Source organism: Hordeum vulgare, chromosome 5H, assembly GCF_904849725.1.
Source record: "Hordeum vulgare subsp. vulgare chromosome 5H, MorexV3_pseudomolecules_assembly, whole genome shotgun sequence".
NCBI classification, from domain to species: Eukaryota; Viridiplantae; Streptophyta; class Magnoliopsida; order Poales; family Poaceae; genus Hordeum; species Hordeum vulgare.
In genome coordinates this window covers 32,841,242-32,853,623 of record NC_058522.1, presented here as the reverse complement: position 1 = coordinate 32,853,623, position 12,382 = coordinate 32,841,242, and the positions used below count along the sequence as shown (strand labels likewise).

The 12,382-nt window shown below is 46.6% G+C and overlaps 1 pseudogene; it reads left to right on the top strand.

Annotated features, from left to right (window-relative positions):
- LOC123396265 overlaps positions 1 to 12,137 on the top strand; it is a 104,256-nt pseudogene extending 92,119 nt beyond the window's left edge.
- The last annotated feature ends 245 nt before the right edge of the window (positions 12,138 to 12,382 follow it).

Below are 12,382 nucleotides of genomic sequence, written 5' to 3'. Positions count from 1 at the left end.
TCAGCAGGTATATCGTTCTATGATTGGTTCTTTATTGTATCTATGTGCATCTAGGCCAGATATAATGCTTAGTGTTTGCATGTGTGCACGTTTTCAAGCAAAACCGAAGGAATCACACCATAAAGGCTGTGAAACATATTCTTCGATACTTAGCTCACACACCAACACTAGGATTATGGTATCCCAAGGGCTCAAATCTTCATCTGGTAGGGTATACTGATTCTGACTATGCTGGTGACCGTGTGGATCGCAAGTCAACTTCTGGCACATGCCATTTCCTCGGAAGATCACTAGTTTGCTGGTCCTCAAAGAAGCAGAATTGCGTATCAATCTCCAGTGCCGAAGTTGAGTACATTGCTGCTGGTTCTTGTTGTGCTCAATTACTATGGATGAAGCAAACCCTCAAGGACTACGGCATCAACATGAAGAATGTGCCTCTCTAGTGTGACAATGAGAGTGCTATCAAGATTGCATATAACCCAGTTCAGCACTCGAAGACCAAGCACATCCAGATTCGTCATCATTTTCTTCGGGACCATGTCCTCAAGGGCAATATCCTCATCGACCATGTGAAGACTGATGATCAACTGGCAGATATCTTCACTAAGCCTTTGGATGAGAAAAGGTTTTGCAAGTTGCGGTGTGAGCTAAATATCTTAGAATCTTCAAATGTTTTGTAAAAACATGCACACATGCTAACACTTATGCAAAATTGATGACTTAGATGTGCAACACATGATGAATCGATTTTCTTCAACTAATGAAGAATGTCACTCTGAGTGTGAAGAAATCAACGAAGAAATTGATTCTCAGGGCCCTACGACAATTGTACGCGGCGTCTGTAATCAACATTCTTATACGATGGGTCATGCCACCGCCCAACGTGAAATTCCTCAAGTTGATTTTCTTCAAATGTTCTATTTCCTCAAAATGTGTTTTTCTTCAAAAACAGTTGTTCTTCATTGTGACGATTTATCACAAAATCTTCAAAAACACTTGATGACTTTCATTTGACTAGATAGACTGTGATTTCAAGTCCTCAATAACATTCACTTATTGCTAATTCTTCAAGTTGACATTTCTGCTAAGTGAATGTGATCGGACCCTACTTTCCCTCTATGCTATACTCATCCAGTCTATTCAATTCTTCATATGCGTTCTAATTGAAACTTTGCTCAAAATCCTCACTACGTCCTTGTCAGCTGATGATTTTGAAACGAAAATCCTCAAATCTTCAAAAACAGTTTCTTTAATACAAAGTAACTCAACCCCACTTCACACGATCGGATAACCACGATCTCCACTATCTCCACCGCAGTGTTCGGGAGCTAGACGTGTCCTGCGGAGACGTAGAGGCAGGGGATGTTTGGCCGAAATTTTCACGCCAACAGTAACTGTTTGGCTATAAATATGTCCTTATCCCCCTTGGCATACTCTTCTTCGCTCCATCGCTCTACTACCACAGCAAACACCACCGAACCCTAGCGCCATCGCTGGAAGTCTCGTCGCCGATGAGGAAGAGCTTCACTGCCTCGACTTCTCCATCGCCAGAACCACGCCGGAGTCGGACCATCTTCGTCCGCCGCCGCCGTAGACGTCCTCTATCACCGAGTTAGGGTGCATTGGACACGCAACCGAAGAGCTTCTCCACACACCTTTCTGTGTTCTTCGTGCGCACCTTCCAGGGTAAATAAATCCCATTTTTTACCGCAAGTTAGATCTAAAATTTTACATTTTCCATGAGAAATCTGTTTTTCCTCAAGAATTGATAAGCACTTGATTTCTCAAACACTACCTATCACCACATCATTGATGAACCATGCTAAGCATCTAAGATTTTTATGAGATTCCTCAATTGTGCGAATTTTCGGATCTGTACAACTCTGGAACCCAAGAATAGTATGCTTAGGCAAATTCCTCAACCACTGGTTATATTCCTCAAACTATCAAACTTTTTCATTTTCTTCAAATCTGAGAACGCATATGACCTCTCCAAATTCCTCCCAACTACACTCTGTTCACAGGTACACACATGTCAGCTGATGAATCTCTCGGTTCTCATCACATTAACTCATTTGCAGCGTTTCTGGAAGAAAATCTTCAAGTCTCATCAGAATCCTCAGGTGTTCAATCTCATCAGCAAAATCCTTAGCTGAAGAAAATGGAGGATGACAGAAAACAGAAGGGAGGAAAGAAACTTGAGCAAAACACAACTGCGGATATCCCTGAGGATATTTACTTGGACTATTGCACGCCTGATGAAAATGAGACAATGGCCAAGAGAAAGATACAACAGCAGAAGATAGAACGCCGATAGGCGAAGGAATGGAAGGAATACAGGTTTGTGACTCCCAAGTATGCGAAGAAATTCGCTCTGAAGCCCCCTGGCAGACGGGCCCCACTTGAGGATAATCAAGTAGCACATCCCTCAAGCCTCAAGACCATTGATGATTATCCAGATGAGAAGGAAAAGCATCTAGCTAAGCTCAAGAAGCAGGCAGAAACTGTAGTGAGGAAATTCAATGAATCCTCAGCTGCTGCCTCAGCTGCTGCTACCTCCTCTGCCGCTGAGACTTCTGGTTCAGAAATTCCTCAAATGCAGTCTGTACTGTCAAAGCCAAGGGCTCCAAAGCCTCAAGAGAAGTATGCTCAGGCTTCAGCCACAAAACCTTCAGCACCAAAACCATCAGCGCCAAAACCCTCAATGCCAATCTCCTCAACTCCAAAATCCTTAGCTCCACCTCGAAAGCCTCAAGAGAAACCAGTACAGAAGAAAGTCATGAAGCCTATGACCGCGAGCTCCAGCTCCTCACTCCCAGCTGCAACCAGCTCGGAGACAAAGTCTTCACCACCTCCTGCGAAGACTCAGGTATCTGCTGAACGTGCACCTCTGTGAAGCCCCAGCAAAATCATCACCGTCCCGTCTGCATCAGAGGGGTGTGATGAATTTGATGATCAAACCCTGCAAGCCATCATCAGAAACAAGCAGGAAAGAGTAGCTCAAGCATTAGGCAGTGCTATTCCTCTGGCAATGGACCCCAAGTTCCTCCTTGACTACATCAACATCTGGTATGAGGACCCAAACACTCCACTTGATGATTTGACGCTTCCCCATGGGATCAGCCACATGGTGACCACTTTCATCAATGAAGCCAAGTGGAAAGAACAGCAGGCCAGGCAGGCCAAAGTTGCAAAGCTTAAAAAGGAGAAATTCCTCAAGCAGAATCTCCTCAAATTGACTCCTGGTGCACTGGTGTCAACACAGGCAGAGGTGAAGAAATTGTCTGACAAGTACTCCAAGCTGTCTGATCGTAAGAGTCTCAAAAGCAATTTCATCAAGCTGGCCACTAGTGTTGTTGATGACTACAATAAGAAGGCTGCATCCCCAGCACCAACTTCTCAGCCCTTGATTGAGGAGCCAGCAGATGAATCTCCTCATGATGAGGAAACTCCTCAAGCTGAGGAAGTACACCAAGAGCGCCGTCTTGATGAACCGGCTATTGAAGAAATCATCATGGAAACTCCAGCTGATGAATTTTCTGCAGCTGATGAGACTGCCCCTGCCCAGCTGCTTCATCAAAGGTAACTGATGACTCTGTTCCAGCTGGTTCCTCAATGCCGGCTAAAGAATCTGTAGAGAGAACCCCTTCACCAAAAGCTTCAAAGGTGAAGAAGATGACTCCGTCTGCATCAGACGTGAAGAAAACTAGGGCTGCTGAGAAGGAAGCCAAAAAGAGAAAGGCCTCCTCACCAGAAGAAGAAACAGAGGCCAAGCGCCTCAAAGCACTTGAAGAAACTGCTCCTCTGGACCCTGTGCCCCTGAATGTCGCTCCTTCTTATGAAATGATCATCATTGATGATCCAGCGAAAAATGCAGATGAGGAAATGAAGGATGCTGCCTTTGAGGAACACACTAACGAGGAAATTCCTATAGATGACAGTCCTCAGCCCTTCATTCCTCAGAAAGACACTGCTCAAGAATCAGCTGCACCAGCTGATGAAACTGCATCTGCCACCAAGCCAGCTGAGGAAGAACAAACTGAAAAACCTCAAGCTTATGACATTCAACGCTTTGAGCAAAATCCTCAAACTGAGGAACAGGCTCACCCAACTCCTCCAACTGAGCAAGAAGAAGCTATTCCTCAGCCTGAAGCACAGCCAGAGCAAGCCCCTCAGCCTGACGCCCAGCAAGCACCATCTCCTCAACCTGAAGTACCAGCTACTGAAATTCCTCACCCTGAGGAAAATGCTGAGGAAAATGCACTGAACCAAGACAATGCATTCATCGTGCTCAACCCAGAGACTGCCATTGTTGTCTCCCCTCCTGTTCCTCAGCAAAATCTAAAGCCAGTTCAGCGTCAGCCATTCTCCAAACGTCCTAAGTTTCAAAAGGAAAATTTCTTTGAATAACGCATGTACTTCATTGGAGAAAACCCCTATGACAAGCCTCAAATGAGGCATCTGAAGTTTTGGACTAGGACTCAGATGAATTACTATGTCTCTGTGCTATATGGACGAAACAAGATATTCCAACACAGGCATATTCCTCATGTTGAACTTGAAGCAATACCGTGCCTGGCGCCAGTCCTCAGTGTACTCCATGATGCTGGTTTACTCCCTATGTGCTCTGACATCTCTGACTGGAACAACGAGCTAATTCTTCAGTTCTATGCCACTCTTCACATCTCTAGCAACCCTGAAGACATTAAAACTTGGGTATTTGACTGGATGACACAAAACACTCACTACAAGGCGCCTGCTACTGAGCTTCTCCGTGAACTGCGTGTACCAATTCCCTCAGATGAGGCTGTGAAGCTTTATGGTGAGCGTGAGCTGCCAAATGAGATGATGGAAGTCCTCATGAAGCCTTTGGCTGAAGGAAAATCTCCGAGAACAACCTTCCTCGTCCATGAGGTCAAGTACGCTCCCAGATCTGTTTACAGAATCCTCTGCAGTGTGCTCGTGCCGATCAAAGGCCATGATGATGAAGTAGATGTTGTAGGCCTCATGAAGAATATCCTCTTCAACATCATTCATGGAATTCCTATCAACATCCATGATTTCTTCTTGAGGACTTTGGCTGACAATGCTATGTGTCCTTTTGATCACAACATACATGCCCCATGGATCATGAGAACGGCCACCTCTGCACTGACGAAAATGGTAAAGAATTCGATCAGCAGGTATATCGCTCTATGATTGGCTCTTTATTGTATTTATGTCCATCTAGGCCAGATATAATGCTTAGTGTTTGCATGTGTGCACATTTTCAAGCAAACACGAAGGAATCACACCATAAGGCTGTGAAGGATATTCTTCGATACTTAGCTCACACACCAACACTAGGATTATGGTACCCCAAGGGCTCAATTCTTCATCTTGTGGGATATTCTGATTCTGACTATGCTCGTGACCGTGTCGATCGCAAGTCAACCTCTGGCACATGTCATTTCCTCGGAAGATCACTAGTCTGTTGGTCCTCAAAGAAGCAGAACTGCGTTTCACTTTCCACTGCCGAAGCTGAGTACATTGCTGCTGGTTCATGTTGTGCTCAATTGCTATGGATGAAGCAAACCCTCAAGGACTACGGCATCAATATGAAGAATGTGCCTCTCTACTGCGACAATGAGAGTGCAATAAAGATTGCATACAACCCAGTACAACACTCGATGACCAAGCACATCCAGATTCGTCATCATTTTCTTTGGGACCAGGTCCTCAAGGGCAATATCCTCATCGACCATATGAAGACTAACGAACAATTGGCAGATACCTTCACTAAGCCCTTGGATGAGAAAAGGTTTTGCAAGTTGCGGTGTGAGCTAAATATCTTAGAATCTTCAAATGTTTTGTAAAAACATGCACACATCCTAACACTTATGCAAAATTGATGACTTAGATGTGCAACACATGATGAATCGATTTTCTTCAACTAATGGAGAATATCACTCTGAATGTGAAGAAATCAACGAAGATATTGATTCTCAGGGCCCTACGACAATTGTACACAGCGTCTGTAATCAACATTCTTATATGGTGGGTCACACCACCACCCAACGTGAAATTCCTCAAGTTGAATTTCTTCAAAGCTGAATTTCTTCAAAATTTGATTTTCTTCAAAATCGTTGCTCTTCAAAATCGTTTTTCTTCAAAACTGAAATTCATCATCATGAAGCTTTATCACAAAATCCTCAAGTTATTCAAAATCTTCAAAAACACTTAATGATTTTTGTTTACCTAGATAGACTATGATTTCAAGTCCTCAACAACATTCACTTATAGCTTTTTCTTCAATTTGATATTTCATCTAAGTGAATGTGATCGGACCCTACTTTCCTTCTCTACTACTCTCAACCAGTCTATTCAATTCTTCATATGCGTTCTACTTGAAACTTTGTTTGAAATCCTCACTGCGCCCTTGTCAGCTGATGATTTTGTAACAAAATCCTCAAAGCTTCAAAAATGTTTTTTTCCTATAAACAGTAACTGAACCCCACTTTCCTCGTTCGGATAACCACGATCTCGACGATGTCCACCGCTTCTCTCGTGAGCTACACGTGTCCCGTGGAGACGTAGAGACAGGGGCTATTTGGTCCGATATTTTTGTGCCAACAGTTACCGCCTGGCTATAAATATGTCCCCAGCTCCCTCGATAAAATCTTCTTCGTCCCATCGCTCTCCTGCTACAGCAAAGCTCCAAGCCCTAGCGCCACCGCTAGAAGTCTCGACGCTGGCGAAGAAGAGCTTGACTGCCTCGACCTCTCCCTCGCCGAAACCACGCCGGAACCGGACCATCTTCGTCCGCCGTCGCCGTAGCCGTCCTCTGCTGCCGAGTTAGGGCGCATTGGACTCGCACTTAAAGAGCATCTACTGCTACCTCTTCTCTGTTCTTCGTGCTTCCATCTAGGGTAAATAAAAACCCTATTTTTACACCCAGTTTGATCTACTAGTTTACCTTAGAGATGTGAAATCTGTTTCTCCTCAAGAATCCATCAGTTTCTTTTCCTCAAACACTGCCTATCACCCAACTATTGATGTACTTCACTAAGAATCTAAGATTTTCACGAGATTCCTCAGTTGTGCGAATTTTAAGATCTGTACAACTCTGGAACCCAAGAGCAGTATGCTTAGACGAATTCCTCAACCACTGGTCAAATTCCTCAACTGTCAAAAATTTTCATTTCATCAAATCTGAGAACGCATATGACCTCTCCAAATTCCTCACAACTATACTCTGTTCACAGGTACAAACATGCCAGCTGATGAATCTCTAGGTTCTCATCAACTTAACTCATTTGCAGTGTTTCTTGAAGAAAATCTGCAAGTTTCATCAGAATCCTCAAGAGTTCAATCTCATCAGCAAAAGCCTCAGCTGAAGAAAATGGAGGATGAACTGAAGCAAAAGGGAGGAAAGAAACTCGAGCATAACACTGCCATAGATATCCCTCAGGATATATACCTGGATTATGGCACTCCCGATGAACATGAATCTATGCCCCAAAGAAAGATCAGGCTTCAAAAGATAGAACGCCGATGGGCTAAGGAGTGGAAGGAGTACAGATTCGTCACTCCCAAATACGCGAAGAAATTCGCTCTGAAGCCTCCTGGCAAACGGGCTCCACTTGAGGATTATCATGAAGCACATCCCTCAAGCATCATGACAATTGATGACTATCCTAAGGAAAATTCAAAACACTTGTCAAAGCTTCAGAAGCAAGCAGAAGCTGCTGTGAGGAAGTTCAATCAAGAATCTGTTGCTGCTGCAACTGCCGCAACTTCCTCTGCAGCTCAGACTTCTGGTATGGCCATTCCTCAAATAAAGTTTGTGCCACCAAAACCAAAGGCTTCAAAGCCTCAAGAGAGAATGCCTCAGAAAACTGCACCAGCCTCAGCACCAAAACCCTCAGCACCACCAAAGGCTTCAAAGCCTGAACAGAAGCCAATAGTGAAGCAATTGCCTACAGTCTCCAGCTCCTCAGTCCCATCTGCTACAAGCTCCAAGACAAAGTCTTCACCGACTCCTCGAAAGACTAAGGTGACTGTTGGGAGAGGAACAAGACCAAGCCCAAGCAAAATCATCAAGGTTCCTTCTGCATCAAAAGGTAGTGATGAATTTGATGATGACACTCTGCAAGCCATCATCAGAAACAAGCACGAGAGGGTAGCTCAAGCCTCTGGCAATTTCATTCCTCTGGCCATGGACCCAAAGGTCCTCCTCGATTACATCAACATCTGGTACGAGAACCCCAATACTCCAATCAATGATTTGAAGCTTCCCCCGGGCATCAGCCACATGGTGTTCACATTCATCAATGAGGCCAAGTGGAAGGAGCAGCAAGCCAACCAGGCCAAGGTTGCCAAGCTCAAAAAGGAGAAATTACTCACGCAGAATCTCCTCAACCTGACGCCTGATGCACTTGTGTCAACACAGGCTGAGTTGAAGACTTTGACAGAAAAGTACTGTAAGCTTTCTGATCGTCAAATTCTCAAAAACAACTTCATCAAATTTGCCACTCACGCAGTTGATGATTACAACAAGAAGGCTGTCCATCCAGTACCAACTCCTCAGCCTCTGATTGAAGAACCAGCTGATGAAACTGCTCATGCTGAGGAAATCCCTCAAGGAAGCCGTGCCAATGAACCGGCTATTGAGGAAATCACCAAGGAAAATAAAGCTGATGACTCTGCTACAGCTGGTGAGACTAACCCTGCTACAGCTGGTGCTTCAAAGCTAGCTGATGACTCTGCTCCAGCTGGTGCTTCAAAGCCAGTTGATGACTCTGCTCCAGCTGGTGCTTCTAAGCCAGCTGATAACTCTGCACCAGCTGATGAAATTGTCTCTACTGAGAAAACACCTTCACCAAAAGCTTCAAAGGTGAAGAAAATGACTCTGTATGCATCAGACATGAAAAAGACCAGGGCTGCTGAAAAGGAAGCCAAGAAAAGAAAAGCTTCAACAGCAGAAGAATCCACTAAGGCCAAGCGCCTCAAAGCAATTGAAGAAAATGCTCCTTCGGATCATGTGCCTCTCAATAGCGCTCCATCATATGAGATCACATCCTTCGCAAGCGAAGACCAGGAGCAAGGGGCAGATGAGGAAATGAAGAATGTTGAATCTGAGGAACATACTGATGAGGAAATTCACATTGATGACAATCCTGAGTCCTCCATTCCTCATGAAGAAACAACACAAAGATCAGCTGCACCAGCTGATGAATCTGACTCCTCCACCAAGCAAGCTCCTCAAGCTGAGGAAGAACAACGTGAAAATCCTGAGCCTGATGAAAGTCAAAATCCTGAGAAAAATCCTCAACCCGAGGCTCAGGCTGACCCAACTCCTCGTCCTCCTGAGCAAAACCCTCAAGCTGAGGCTCAGGATGAACCAATTCCTCCTCCAGAGCAAAACCCTCATCAGGAAGCTCCGGTTGACGACATTCCTCAACCAGAGCATGTTCCTCACCCTGAAGCTCAAGCTGATGAAATTCCTCACCCTGAGGACCATGCTGAGGAAAATGCACGAGACCCAGACAATGCCTTTGTCGTCCTCAACCCAGAATCTGCAATAATTATCTCCCCTCAAGTCCAGCCGCAAAATCTTCAGCCGATGCAGCGTCAGCCGTTCTCCAAGCGGCCAAAGTTTCAAAAGGAGTCGTTCTTTGAAGAACGCATGTTCTTCATCGGAGAAAATACCTATGACAAGCCTCGCATCAGGCATCTGAAGTTTTGGACAAGGACACAGCTCAATTACTATGCCTCTGTGTTGTGTGGAAGAAACAAGATTTTCCAGCACAGGCACATTCCTCATGTAGAGCTTGAAGAAATACCATGCTTTGCTCCAGTCCTCAACGTCCTTTTTGAAGCTGGACTCCTCCCAATGTGCTCGGATATCTGTGATTCGAACAGTGAGCTAATTCTTCAATTCTATGCAACTCTTCACATATCAGGAGATCCAACAGACATCAACACATGGGTGCTCGATTGGATGACGCAAACCACACACTTCAAGGCTCCTGCCAATGAGCTGCTGCGTGAACTTCCAGTATCAATTCCCTCAGAGCAGACAGTGAAGCTATATGATGAACGTGAGCTGGCTAACAAGCTGATGGATGTCCTCATGAAGCCTTTGGCTAAGGGGCAACCACCAAGAACAACCTTCCTGGTCCATGAGCTGAAATATGAACCCAGGACGGTTTACAAAATCCTCTACAGAATTCTTGCGCCAATCAAGGGCCATGATGATGAAGAAGATGTCGTAGGCAACATGAAGAATATCCTCTTCAACATCACACATGGTATTCCCATCAACATTCATGATTTCTTCTTGAGGACTTTGGCCGAAAATGCTATGGCTCCTTTTGACCACAAGATATATGCTCCATGGATCATGAGATTCATCAGAACAAGGTCAGGCATCAATTATCATGCTGATTTCAACAACCATGTCGGTTATATGCCTCCTATAAGGGTCAACAAGAAGACTTTCGAGCCTGTTGAAGGAAAAGGAAAGTATGTCATTGATGAAGGTAGTCGGCCCCTTGATGGCTAGTTCAGAGAGCCCGAAGCTTATTCTTCATGGGATGACACTGAAACCCGTCCACCAAGTCCTGTTGCTCCTAGGGTGCTGAATACCAAAGAGCTTCTTCTTAGTCTTCACCAGAAGGTGGATCGGAATCACAAGTGGGTCAAACGCCAGTTCGGCGCCATTGTGAAAACCCTCAATGAAACGAATAATGTTGTGAAGCTTAACCATTATTATCTTCATGAGGTTTTTTATCGCACCTGGGCTACACTGGCTCATCTGAAGACTCTAGCAGAACTTGAAGAATTGGAGTTTGTGCGGGACTTTGACTGGTCGTGGCCACCAAAGAAGAAATTCAGGCCAATTCCAGTTCCAGACCTTGAGGAACAGTTCTTTTCCTTCATTCCGCACTTCTGAATCTGATGAAGAACAACAAGACATTGCCACTGGTCCAAGGAGGAAGTCTGCTCCCAAGAATCCTCACGCGTCTTCCTCAACTGCCAAGGAGTGAAAGTATTCACGGGCCTTAGTGTGACAGCCCGATGCTGACGTTCCAGAAGATTCCCCCCTTTATTCCGTTTTTGTCGTGTGTCTATTTTATTTTTGTCGCATCATCATTGCATCATTCGCATTATCTGCATTGCATCAGCATCTCCGTTGCCGCCAGTTTTCAAAACTTGCATCCGTTGTTAGTTGCTGGTTCACATCGTTGTTTGTTCTGCGCCCGACCGCACACGCACGCGCCCGCGGCATCGTCAAAACATTGTTTTCAAAAGTGTGCATAAAACTTTCTCTGATCGGGGTGAAACTTAGCACGCGGTCGTAATTAGTTATAGGTAGGCCGCCTGTCAAATTTCATCACGATCGGAGTCTGTCTGGTACCCGAATGGTCGACCTTAGCGGCACCGTATTCGGTCTACCGTCGGATAGTTGTCGATGTTTTAAAAATCGTTGCCGCGTCGCCCATTTCCCCTCTCGTCTCCGGATATCTACACTACACGGCCACTTACCCGTTCCCGCGTACGGAATCGTTCGAATCCGACCGCACGGTTGGATCCGGAACAAAATTCCGGTTAACCTAGCCCCCCCCCCCATTTGTCTATATATAGTCCCCCTGCATTTTTTGGACACCCACCACCCTCTACCTTGGGATCCGCGCCCGAAACCCTAGCCCCCCTCTCTCTCTCCTCCCACCACCCACCAGACGCCGCGGGCCCGCCGAGCCTAGATCGGGCCTGGGCAGGCCCATCCGGCCGCCGCCGCCGCCCGTTTTGCCTCCCTGCCCGAGCTCCTGCCGAAGCCTCTCACACTTGCGCCGCCAGACGCCAGCCCTGCCGGTGCTCTCGCCGCCCGCCGCCGTCTTTGGCCGCCCCGTGCTCGCCGAAGCCCGTCGGCCAACCTCCGTCCCCTCGCCAGCTCGTCCTCTGCCTGCAAGCCGTCGGCCACCGCCCGAGCCAGGGACCTCGCGAGATCCCCGCCGCCGATCTGCTCGCCCAGCTTTGCCTCGGTCCCCCACCACCGGGACCCGGTCAGCCCTCAGCCGTCGCCGGATCCGTGCTGGAGACGTCAGCCGCCGCTCTCGGTAGGTCCAGCCGATCGAGGACAACGACTGCCCTAGACCCGTGTCCCGTCGCCAGGTCGGCCTCCCAGGCCAGTAGCGGCCCAGGCCGAGGCCCAGGTCGCGCGCCACCAGCTTGAGGCCCAGGTTCGGGGCCTACATCCGCGGACGGCCCAGCTCGCATGCCCCGTCGGCCCAAGCACCACGCAGGTGAGCCCACTCCCTGCCGCTATCCCCCGCCTGCGTGCATTTTAATAATGTTGCGCCACTATTCGACCCAATAGATTTATTTGGAGTTTTCGGAA